This window comes from Rutidosis leptorrhynchoides, chromosome 11 (assembly GCF_046630445.1).
Source record: "Rutidosis leptorrhynchoides isolate AG116_Rl617_1_P2 chromosome 11, CSIRO_AGI_Rlap_v1, whole genome shotgun sequence".
In the NCBI taxonomy this organism is placed as follows: Eukaryota; Viridiplantae; Streptophyta; class Magnoliopsida; order Asterales; family Asteraceae; genus Rutidosis; species Rutidosis leptorrhynchoides.
This window is the reverse complement of record NC_092343.1, coordinates 170,135,044-170,148,731: the sequence shown is the minus strand read 5'-3', so window position 1 is coordinate 170,148,731 and position 13,688 is coordinate 170,135,044.

Below are 13,688 nucleotides of genomic sequence, written 5' to 3'. Positions count from 1 at the left end.
TAGAAGCTGTTGGGCTACTGCACTTCATTTTTCTGTTGGGCTGTTGAAGTGGGCTACGGCCCAATTATCAAACTGATTAATACCTGGCCAGCGGTTAATATATTAAATACGGGAATTAATTCAAGAAAGATACTAGCGGAGTAGTGGTTAGGGGTGTTTTAGAAAAGCGAGAGGTCTTAGGTTCGAGCCTTGTCTAAGGCATTCTTTTAAGGGAAAAAGCTTTTGAAGGTAGTTTCAAGTATTATTATTTTTGTTGTTATTATTATTATTAATTGTTGTTGTTATTAAGTTAATTATTATTATCACTAATATTAGTAATATGATTATTATAATTAATAGTATTATCATTATTATTATTACTAATATTATCATTAAGTATTATTATTTTTATTATTATATTTATTATTATTATTAGAATTATTATTACTATTAGTATTAACATGATTATTATTATAATTAACATTAGTATTAGTATTATAATTAAAGAACATTATTAGTAGTATCCTTATTATCAAAACTATTATTATTATTATTATTATTATTATTATTATTATTATTATTATTATTATTATTATTATTATTATTATTATTATTATTATTATTATTATTATCATCATTATTGTTATTATTATTAAATACTATTATTATTTGTTATTAAGAAATATCACTAGGTATTATTATTAGTGTTATTATTAGTATTAATATTGATATAAGTATTATTATGAGTAGGATTATTCTTATTATTGTTACTATGAAACTAATACAAACTAGAATCATTAATAATAGTATTAGTATCATTTTTGAATTATTATTATTATTATTAACAAGAGCATTATTATTAAGATTAACATTAGTAATAAGATTGATATAATTATTATTGTTTTTATTGTTAAGTTAAGTATTACTATAACTATCATACTATAAGTTATAATTATCGTTATTAAAATTAATATTAAGATTATTATTATTATTACCACTAATATGATGATAAGTATTATTATTTATATTATCATAAGTATTATTATTATGTAATTACTAAAATTATTATCATAACTATCACTAACAGTAAAATTAATATTTTTATAGTTATTATCATTAATATCATTATTATTATCACTGATAGAATTACTAACATTATTACTTTTTTTAGAAATGTAAAGTATTATAATTATTTAAATACTTAATATTATATTAATATTATTATAATTACTATTTTCATTAGCAAGCAAATGATATACATATATATATACATATATAGATATATATACATACATACATATATATATATATATATATATATATATATATATATATATATATATATATATATATATAACATAACAAAATTAATATTTTCATATACAAAATGAATATAGGAAACATATACATATTACTAATATAAATATGATATAACTAATAAATTCACACATATATATATATATATATATATATATATATATATATATATATAATTGTTCGATTACAATTATGTGTATTAATATATATACAAATGATATAATTTCGTGAATCCGAGGCCAACCCTGCATTGTTCAGTATCGTCGTATGAATATATTTACTACAAAATATTGTATTGTGAGTTTCATTACTCCCTTTTTATATATATTTTTGGGACTGAGAATACATGCGCCGATTTTCTTAATATTTTACGAAATAGACACAAGTGATCAAAAACTACATTCTATGGCTGGATTATGAATATTGAATATCACCCCTTTTTAGCTTGGTAACCTAATGATTAGAAAACGGGTATGGCCCCTAATCGACGTGAATCCTAAAGATAGATCTATGGACCTCGACAAGTCCCATCCGGGGTACGGATACTTTAGTACTTCGAGATTATTATTATTATACAGACGAGAGGTTCTGTTTGGGGATAATCTATGCATTAAAGTTAAGTCGGTTATCAAGCGTTCACCATATGAATGATTTTTAATTCGCGGGTTACGCGTGTTATTTTGTACTCAGGTTACATGTACAATTAAATATATGAAATCTTGTGGTCTATTAAAATGATGGAAATAAATTTTTATGATAAACTAATGAACTCACCAACCTTTTGGTTGACTCTTTAAAGCATGTTTATTCTCAGGTATGAAAGAAATCTTCCGCTGTGCATTTGCTCATTTTAGAGATATTATTTGGAGTCATTCATGACATATTTCAAAAGACGTTACTCTAAGACCCAAATATTTATTGTACATAATATATTTATGGTGTACGATGCGTGTATTAAGTATACGAAGCACGTACGTGTTGCTTGCTCGAACGTCGAAGGAAACTGGACGTTGTCTAAATTGACAAGGTGTGTACGTATCTTTTCAACCCCAAATAAAGTTTGAGTTGATATTTAAAAGCCTTACCATTGGAAAGAAAATCTTATTACATTTCCAACGATATTTGATTCATCGAAAACGGAGCTACGGTCAAAAAGTTATGGCCAAAACAAGAAACTGAAAACTGAGCTGAAGGTTGGAGCGGCGCTCCACCTTATGGAGCGGCGCTCCGATCCCGTCTGATGCAATTTTCAGCTTTTTTAAAAGGTTTAAATGAGGGGTATTTTGGTCTTTTCACTAGGGGTCAGTTTGGGGTCATCAAAACTGATCCATTGATCATTTTGGATCACATTTCACTCATCAAACCCTCTCATCAAACCCTAGAGTGAGAAACCCATTTTAAGTGAGAGAAAGCTCCATTTGGAGAAGAAGAAGTTTGATTCGGGTCAAACCTCAAGTATTAAAGTTATTCATATCGTCAACGGCATCATTTTGGTGGTATTGGTAAGTTCAAAATCCGAATTACATTTGTTAGATTTGATATTCAAGTAAGGGTTTGAGTTTGATTTGTAGTGAAACCCTCTTAGATGATGAAATGGGTTTATGGTGACTAGTTATTCTTGTCACTTGGCGGGTTTTGGGTTGGTTGACAATTTGGCCTTGATTAGGCTTTAATCTTGAGTTTAATCACTAGGTTTAGTGATTATGGAAGTGTTGGAACCACTTTAGGTGAATTTGGGTTGACTAATTTTGACTATAGTCAAAATTAGGGTTTGGTGATGATTATCACCCAATTGTCGATTTAATAAGGTTTATAAACTTAAAATGGATTAAGTTGAAGTATAAAATCAAGTTAAATATGTATTGGTGTCAAAACTTGCTAATGGTGCGATATTGACTCCTTTGGGTCAAAATTAGGGTTTAAGTGTCATTATGGGCAAGATAGGTGTTTAACACCAATGATTGGGTTTAATTGGCGTATTAGGACCATTCTCACTTGTGTTAGTGATTATTGATTAATTTTGGGCGCGGTTTGTACTTGGAAGTGCATTTGGGTCGAAATTGCACTAAGTGTCAATTGGGTTGGTTTGTAAGTCAACCCTAATTGTGTTACTTGTTATGTGATAAATGGAATAGGTACATTTCATCGACGATTAAGGATTTTGGTTTGGCATCCATCAAGACTTCTAGGTGAGTGTAAATATCCTATATGCATATGTATTTGTAGGATGGGTGCGGGTCGGGTGAAGTGGTTCTCGGTTATAGAGCTCACTTCACATATAGGTAGATTTGATGGACTTGGGTACATGTCCAATTGGCACGGTTGTGCGTTTTGGTTGACCACCTTTGGCGAGGTGCACACTTCGTGTGTACATTATCACATGGGCTTGTGAGTGGAATAATTATATACGTATGTATATGAGTTATTTACTTGTGGGGTAAGGGTTTAAAGTTCGTTGTTGACGATACCGTACCCTAGAGTATATTGTGGTGTTGATGAGGGCTTAAAGTTCGATGTTGATGATACCTCATGTATGGAATTTAAGTTCGATGTTGATGATGCCATACGACTATTGTAGTGACGTTGATGAGGGTTTAAAGTTCGTTGTTGATGATACCTCATATGTGGATTTTAAGTTCGATGTTGACGATACCACATTAATTCATTCGATGAGGGTTTTAAGCTCGATGTTGACGATACCTCATACGTGGGTTTTAAGTTCGATGTTGACGATACCACGTAAATTGGGACGAATGGGATTTAAGTTAGATGTTGACGATACCATTCGTAGATCTAGCTGATGTTAAAGCTAAGGGGTATAAAATACTATTAAATTTTACAAGGAAATACTATTAAATACGATACAATTTTACACAAGATATTTATTTATTTAGAGAATGGATATACTTAAACCTTGCTACAACACTTATAGGCAGTGTACCTAATCGTACAGTAGTGTAGTTTTTAGTAAGTCCGGTTCGTTCCACAGGGAAAAAATCTTTAAACAAAGCTTAACGCTATATTAGTTTCACTTTATAAAAATACAAATATATATATAAGTAATATTATTATTATAAAGGGGGGGTTTTTACCGTTTAATGACCGTTTGTCGATTTTAAAAACTTAAGTCACAGTTAAAACCAAATGTAAAATATTAAAAATAAATACAAGACTTAATTCAAAGCGTAAAGTAAATAACGATAATGAAATTGCGATAAATAAAAGTGCGATGAAATAAAATACAATAATTAAAAAGTACGATAATTAAAAGTGCAATTAAATACAATAACAATAAATTAAAGTGCGATAATTAGAAGTGCAATTAAATATAAAATAAAGGAAATTAAATATGAAATAAAAGAATTATGCTTATTTAAACTTCCATAATCATGATGTTTGACGTGTTGATTTTAGTTTTATGCCCATGGGTTAATTGTCCTTTGTCCTGGATTATTTAATATGTCCGTCTGGTTTTTGTCCATAACAGTCCATCAGTCATAAATATAAAGTGCGAGTATCCTCGTCAAATTATCCTTATACCCGAAGTTAAATATTCCAACTAATTGGGGACTTAAACTGTAGCAAGATTTTAATACTTTGTTTAATAATTACACCAGGTTATCGACTGCATGTAACCCAAGGTTTTAATACTTTGTTATCAATTATGCCAAGTGTCCTTGTACATAATTTCACCCCTGTTTTAATAATTCTAGTGACTATTAATCCATTCCCGTGTCCGGTTAAATGAACGATTATTCGTACATATAAATACCCCGCCCATCGTGTCCGATCGAGTGTATATGATTATTTATAGGGACGTCCAATTGTAAATCTTTATATTAAAATTAACAAATTATCATTTAGTTAAAAAAATATAAAGCCCATTAATAACCCATAGTCTAATTTCCACAAGTGTCGTTCTTTTGTCCAAACCCCAATTATGGTACAAAGCCCAATTACCCAATTTTAATATTTTTAGCCCAATATCATGATTACTTCGGATTAAATAAGCATAATAATAACTTAGCTACGAGACATTAAATTAAAAAGGTTGAACATAACTTACAATGATTAAAAATAGCGTAGCGTTACACGGACAGAATTTCGACTTACACCCTTACAACATTCGCTAACATACCCTTATTATTAGAATTAAAATTAAAATTAAAATTGAAATTAATATATATATATATATATATATATATATATATATATATATATATATATATATATATATATATATATATATATGTTTACGAGATAGAGAGAAAGATATATGATATATGGTACACCAGAGCTCGTGTTTTATAGGCCTTGTGAGCTGGAAAAGAGCCTCATGCGATCGCATGAACTTTGCCCTTCAAAGCCATGCGATCGCATGGCCAGCTGGGGAGAGCCACATTTGGTTGTTTTCTTCTGTCGACGGTTTTTAAATATAATATAATATATATATTAATTTTAAGAATTAATTATATATTATATTATATTCATGTGCATAGTTGACTTGTAATTTTTAGTCCGTTGCGTCGAGCGTTGAGAGTTGACTCTGGTCCCGGTTCCGGATTTTCGAACGTCCTTGCGTACAATTTAATATCTTGTACTTTGCGTTTTGAATCTTGTACTCTTGTAATTTTGAGACGTTTCTTATCAATAATTGGAACCTCTTTGATTGTATTTTGTACTTTTGAGCTTTTTGGTCGTTTGCGTCTTCAATTTGTCGAATCTGTCTTTTGCCTTCACCTTTTATTATTTAAACCAATATCACTTGTAAATAGAATAGTTGCAACTAAAAGCTTGTCTTTCTTGAGGGATAATGCTATGAAATATATGTTCATTTTTAGCATTATCACTAGCCTTGAGATCTTGAATACATTTGGATGTTGTGAACATCGACGTTTGTCGTATTATTGTGATATATATATATATATATATATATATATATATATATATATATATATATATATATATATATATATATATATATATATATATTGTCGTATTGTTGTGATGTAGCTAACCCTCTGGGTGTAGCTTAATGGCGTTGTTCACATCGTCGTTGGTAAACTTACCTTATTGTTGACATTGTTAGCTTGTTTCTTAGTGATCGTACGGTATGTTTAGACTAGCTTGCCTTTATGCTTGAATGCTCCGGTATGCGGTATTTGATTATTTGTGTGGCGTGTCCATTTTATGCATATATATGTATGTAGTATATTTTCACTCACTAAGCGTTAGCTTACCCTCTCGTTGTTTACATTTTTATAGATTGCATGGATGAGGTGGCTCGGGTAAGCGTGAGAACTAGTGGACTCGCGTAGTTGCTTTAGAAGGCTTGCTTTTGGATTAATTAGGATTGGGTAGCGTATCCCTAATCGCCATGCTCGACTTTATTTTGTGTTAAAAATCATGTGGTTGAAAACTTGTATTTTGTACGAAAGTCGTAAAACGGCCGATGTGGGACCGGTCTAGTAAAACTCATTTTATTATTGAAACGTGTTAGTTTTAACTAATATAAAATGTTGTGAAAAGCGTTTGGTCTAAAAGTGTCGGGAAGCAAGTGATCTTTTTCGCAAAAAAGGAAAAGTTGGACAGGCCGTTTTGGAGCGCCGCGCCACTATGCTGTACAAAATTTTTTTTTTTATTTGCATATTTCGATTGCATATGGGTTGGGTTGTTACAAGTGGTATCAGAGCATGGTCTAAGGGATTTAGGTGACTTGAGATAGGTGCCTAGACTTAGACTTTTGTGTGTGCTTAATTTTGTTGCGGGACTTGTAGGAGTATGGGTCGGAATAGGTTATAGTTAGTGCCTTGTTTGTAGGTGGACTAACGTTTATATTAGTAATGTGGATATTATTAATATACTTTTGTGTTGTGATAATAATTCTCGCGTGTGTTTATATCGCGTAGAATTTTGTTTGTGTTTGTTTATATCATCGAGCGAGGCGGTCGTTGTACTAACAAGTTGATACGGCGTGTATGCGTAATAAGGACTTGCAAACCTTATTACGGGTGCAAATCGTGTCTAACAAGTGATGTACGATGAGTGTTTAGCAAGATGGGACGGTGTTGTGCATGTGGTCTATACGTTCGTGATCTAATCGTTTGCATCCCTTAGAATGAAAATGAAAGATGGATGCGGAATGAGTGAGCCTATTCACAAAGGGAAGGATGAGTTAACGTTAAAGATTGAGGCCGTGTTTGAACAATATGTCTTGGTTTTCACCGGCAAAGTTAGAGAAGTAACCAAGGAGTTGGTCGAAGGACAAATGACGGAAATGGTCCGAGACCAAGTGACTAAAGTTGTAAAGGAAGAGTTTGAAAAGAGGTTTCCCAAACCTCGAGGTAGCGATGATGAAGATGTACTTACAAGGTTAGGATTACATGGTGCTCATGGTAATAGGGCACGAAGTACGCCTGAAGGCATCGGGAATGTGAAGAAGAAGAGTAAGAAGGGTTACAAGCTCACGTGCTTTAAGTGTGGGGAACGGGGTTATTTGGCATAAGATTGTATGGTGTTGCCTTTAGGCTCAATCAGGTGTTTCATTTGCCAGATGGAGGGACACCGGAAATCAGAGTGTTTCGAATCGCATGACGATCGGGTTAGGAGGTTAGAGCGCGAATACATGATGGGTAGTGGAGCACGGAAGCCCAACAGCGCTACATCAGGTACCTTTAGTACGAAATTATATGTTGTTCGTTTGTAATAACATGCAGTATGTGCGTAAGTCTTAGATAAACTTTATTCTCCATTGGAGATAATTCGTAGCAAGCGGGCGGTTTACGTTTATGGTTCCGGTTTGCTCTCAGTAGAGTGTATAAGTGGTGTGTTGTGCCTTGATCCTATGGTACGAATCCTTGGGTGCTTAAGCATTTTGGTTGGTATTGGGTCGTTAAGCACGTTTGAGTGAGACCCTTAAAGTCTCAATGGTGTTGTGCAAGTTATTGATATGGGTGACGTTCCTAATGGAAGTACCCTATGGTGATGTTTGATTGTCGGGCGAAGGGCGTAAGACTTGGTTCAACCAAGCATTCCTTAGTATTTAGGAAATGTTTCTACCAAACCATGGAAATGGGTTTTGGTGTTCGGTCGTTAAGCGCGTGTTCGCTTTCGTGTTGAAGTTGATGAACCATGAGGTTCGTCGGGTGGATTGAAACTCTTGAAATCGAGTGTTGATCTCAATGCATGTTGGTAAAGGAGTCTACGTGACGCGACATTAGGTGCCTTTTTATACCTACTAGCGTGGTGTTCGACTCCGATTGTGTTGCGGTTACATTGTACTTAGGGTACCGAAGTGAAACCCTTAGGTTCATGAGTGATCGGGTGAAATTCGACAAACTAAAGCAATTGGATGATTGCGAGTGTATAGTTCGTGTAATTTGTGGTAGACTTTTCGTTCGAAGTGTTTAAGGATATGTTAGGATCCTTGGTATGCTCAAAGTTGGAGCAAGACATGGTGATGGGCCGTGTGAACCCAATTATTGGTAAAGTCTACCTTTGGTAGCATTGTACGGGTGTACGAGATGCGGTTATGGAACGTAATTCCAAGTGGGGAGTTACACTCCCTCACGAGGAGGTTTTAGTGTGAGATTTCGAACAATGCTTATGGTAGATCTGAAATTTGTGTCGGGACCTAGATTTGGTCGATTTGTGGTAGAGTACAATTTCGGTTAAATTGTACCTATGATTTTGGATTTGAATTATCACCAAGGTGGTAATGTGGTAAATCTCGTTGAGAGATAAGGATGTGTATGGCGAGCAAGGTGGAATCCCTCGGTTAAGGGATGTGCATGGTGAATTCTCTTATAGAGAATTATTGTTTTGTGCCTATGTTCGATATAGGTGGTTCTTCCTCGATTGTGTGGATGGTTAGTGGTATCCGTTAGGGTTCACTATAGTGTAGCAGAGCGCGATGTTGCACTACTCGTTCTTTGAGGCCAAAAGTGCGTATGTGATTGATGAATCATGACCTTCGGGGTCCGCTGACTTCATCATGAGATCGTTGATTGGTGAAGCATGACCTTCGGGGTCCGCTGACTTCATCATGGGATCGTTGATTGGTGGAGCATGACCTTCGGGGTCCGCTGACTTCATCATGGGAGTAGTGATATATTGGTGAAGCATGACCGTTGACGGGGTCCGCTGACATCATCCGGTGTTGAGTGATCTATCGGTTGTTTTATACACCGATGGTGGGGTTGTAAGGACCGTGTGGTGTGATCTATCGGTTGTTTTATACACCGATGGTGGGATCGTGAGGACCATGTTGTGTGATTAGTGATTGCGATAGCCGTGTTTCGCTCACATGTTGTTACGGGTATGACAATAGTCGATTTTGTACACCTTAGGATTAGCGTTGCCATAGTCATTTTGGGAGCTTTTAGTTTTAGCCATAGCTTATGATGTTAGGATAGTGGCGTATTGGTTGTATTGCGCACTAAAAAGGATGTTTAGTGGTAAGTGTAATCCGTAAGGATTCATGTGGTTCGATCCTCAACGTTCGGATTGTTGACTTTAGGTTGAGACATGGTCGCTTTTAGCGTTGTCCTTGGTAAAGGTACGCTAAGGAATTTATATCTCGGTACGAGATTGGTTGAGTTTTTTCCGATATGGGGAAAAGAGCAGGTTTTAGTGCTCGGATAGTGGTTTTGATAAATCGCGGGTGGCGATTTTAGTTGTTAAAGGTGATTCATTGGGAAGAATTGTCTAAGAAAGTTCGGATTGGGACTTATGATTGAGGACCATTGAGTAGGTCCGGATTGGTTAAGTGGTGAAGATCACGAGGACGTGATCGAGTTTAAGTGGGGGAGAGTTGTAAGACCCAAATATTTATGGTACATAATGTATTTATGGTGTACGATGCGTGTATTAAGTATACGAAGCACGTACGTGTTGCTTGCTCGAACGTCGAAGGAAACTGGACGTTGTCTGAAGTGACAAGGTGTGTACGTATCTTTTCAACCCCAAATAAAGTTTGAGTTTGAAATGTCCCGTTCATATTTATTATAAACGTTCCATATTAATTGATTTCGTTGCGAAGTTTTGACCTCTATATGAGATGTTTTTCAAAGACTGCATTCATTTTTAAAACAACCATAACCTTTATTTTATCAATAAAGGTTTTAAAAACATTACGTAGATTATCAAATAATGATAATCTAAAATATACTGTTTACACACGACCATTACATAATGGTTTACAATAGAAATATATTACATCGACATATGTTTTTTGAATGCAGTTTTTACACAATATCATACAAACATGGACTCCAAATCGTGTCCTTATTTTAGTATGCAACAGCGGAAGCTCTTAGTATTCACCTGAGAATAAACATGCTTTAAACGTCAACAAAAATGTTGGTGAGTTATAGGTTTAACCTATATATATCAAATCGTAACAATAGACCACAAGATTTCATATTTCAATACACATACCATACATAGAGATAAAAGTTATTCATATGGTGAACACCTGGTAACCGACATTAACAAGATGCATATATAAGAATATCCCCATCATTCCGGGACACCCTTCGAATATGATATAAATTTCGAAGTACTAAAGCATCCGGTACTTTGGATGGGGTTTTTTAGGCCCAATAGATCTATCTTTAGGATTCGCGTCAATTAGGGTGTCTGTTCCCTAATTCTTAGATTACCAGACTTAATAAAAAGGGGCATATTCGATTTCGATAATTCAACCATAGAATGTAGTTTCACGTACTTGTGTCTATTTTGTAAATCATTTATAAAACCTGCATGTATTCTCATCCCAAAAATATTAGATTTTAAAAGTGGGACTATAACTCACTTTCACAGATATTTCCTTCCTCGAAAATAAGACTTGGCCACGGATCGATTCACGAACCTATACAAATATGTACATATATATCAAAGTATGATCACAATATAATTACAACCATTTTTATTATGTTTTAAAGATTTGAGTGTATTAAGTCAGTTGTCCTCGTTAGTAACCTACAACTAGTTGTCCACAGTTAGATGTACAGAAATAAATCGATATATATTATCTTGAATCAATCCACGACCCAGTGTATACACGTCTCAGGCTAGATCACAACTCAAAGTATATATATTTTTGGAATCAACCTCAACCCTGTATAGCTAACTCCAACATTACTGCATATAGAGTGTCTATAGTTGTTCCAAATAATATATATACATGGGTCGATATGATATGTCAAAACATTTTCATACGTGTCTATGGTATCCCAAGATTACATAAAATATTATAATACATGTATAATACAATATAAGTTAGCTAGGATATGATTTGTATAGATTTGTTAAACATTTCCCGTAGCTAAAAAGATCAAAAATATCCAATCTTGTTTTACCCATAACTTCTTCATTTTAAATCCGTTTTGAGTGAATCAAATTGCTATGGTTTCATAATGAACTCTAATTTAAGAATCGAAACAAAAAAAGTATAGGTTTATAGTCAGAAATTTAGGTTACATGTCAATTACTAAAGAGGTAGTCATTTCCCTCGAAAGAACGACATCTTGATGACCATTTTGAAAAACATACTTTCACTTTGAGTTTAACCAAGATTTTTGGATATAGTTTCATGTTCATATGAAAAATCATTTTCCCAGAAGAACAACTTTTAAATCAAAGTTTATCATAGTTTTTAATTATCCAAACCAAAACAGCCCCCGGTTTCACTACGACGACGTATATCCGATTTTATGGTGTTCATCATGTTTCCAGGTTTTAAATCATTAAGTTAGCATATCATATAGATATAGAACATGTGTTTAGTTGATTTTAAAAGTCAAGTTAGAAGGATTAACTTTTGTTTGCGAACAAATTTAGAATTAACTAAACTATGTTCTGGTGATTACAAGTTTAAACCTTCGAATAAGATAGCTTTATATGTATGAATCGAATGATGTTATGAATGTCATTACTACCTAAAGTTTTCTTTATAAAACTACTGGAAATGAGAAAAATGGATCTAGCTTCAAAGGATCCTTGGATGGCTTGAAAGTTCTTGAAGCAGAATCATGACACGAAAACAGTTCAAGTAAGATTTTCACTCGAAATAAGATTGTTATAGTTGTAGAAATTGAATCAAAGTTTGAATATGAATATTACCTTGAATTAAAAAGATAACCTACGATAAATAACAAAGGTTCCTTGATCTTAGATGATTACTTGGAATGGATTAGAAAGCTTGGAAGTAGACTTGCAAACTTGGAAGTATTCTTGATTTTTATGAAACTATACTTATGGAATTTATGAAGAACACTTAGAACTTGAAGATGGAACTTGAGAGAGATCAATTAGATGAAGAAAATTGAAGAATGAAAGTGTTTGTAGGTGTTTTTGGTCATTGGTATATGGATTAGATATAAAGGATATGTAATTTTGTTTTCATGTAAATAAGTCATGAATGATTACTCATATTTTTGTAATTTTATGTGATATTTCATGCTAGTTGCCAAATGATGGTTCCCACATGTGTTAGGTGACTCACATGGGCTGCTAAGAGCTGATCATTGGAGTGTATATACCAATAGTACATACATCTAAAAGCTGTGTATTGTACGAGTACGAATACGGGTGCATACGAGTAGAATTGTTGATGAAACTGAACGAGGATGTAATAGTAAGCATTTTTGTTAAGTAGAAGTATTTTGATAAGTGTCTTGAAGTCTTTCAAAAGTGTATGAATACATATTAAAACACTACATGTATATACATTTTAACTGAGTCGTTAAGTCATCGTTAGTCGTTACATGTAAATGTTGTTTTGAAACCTTTAGGTTAACGATCTTGTTAAATGTTGTTAACCCATTGTTTATTATATCAAATGAGATGTTAAATTGTTACATTATCATGATATTATGATATATAATATATCTTAGTATGATATATATGATGGAATTCAATATAACAACAAATATATAATGTTAACTTGATCATAAATCCCATTCATGTAAAGTTATAACAAGCGGAAGCAATATGATTAATGAAAACAAGTTTATATGTTAAACCATTTAAATTGAATTCCATATTGTTATCAAGTCTTGAAATAATGCTTACATATAACAACAAAGGAAGTAAGATTGTTGAAAGGACCCGTTCATATACATTATAAACGATTCACAATAGTTGATTACATTGCGAGGTATTTGACCTCTATATGATACATTTTACAAACATTGCATTCGTTTTTAAAAGACAATCTTTCTTTACATCGAAAATTGACAGGCATGCATACCATTTCATAATATCCACTATCCAACTATAAATTGATTTAATAATAATCTTTGATGAACTCAATGACTCGAATGCAACGTTCTTCGAAATATGCTATGAAAGACTCCAAGTAATATCTTTAAAATGAGCAAATGCACAGC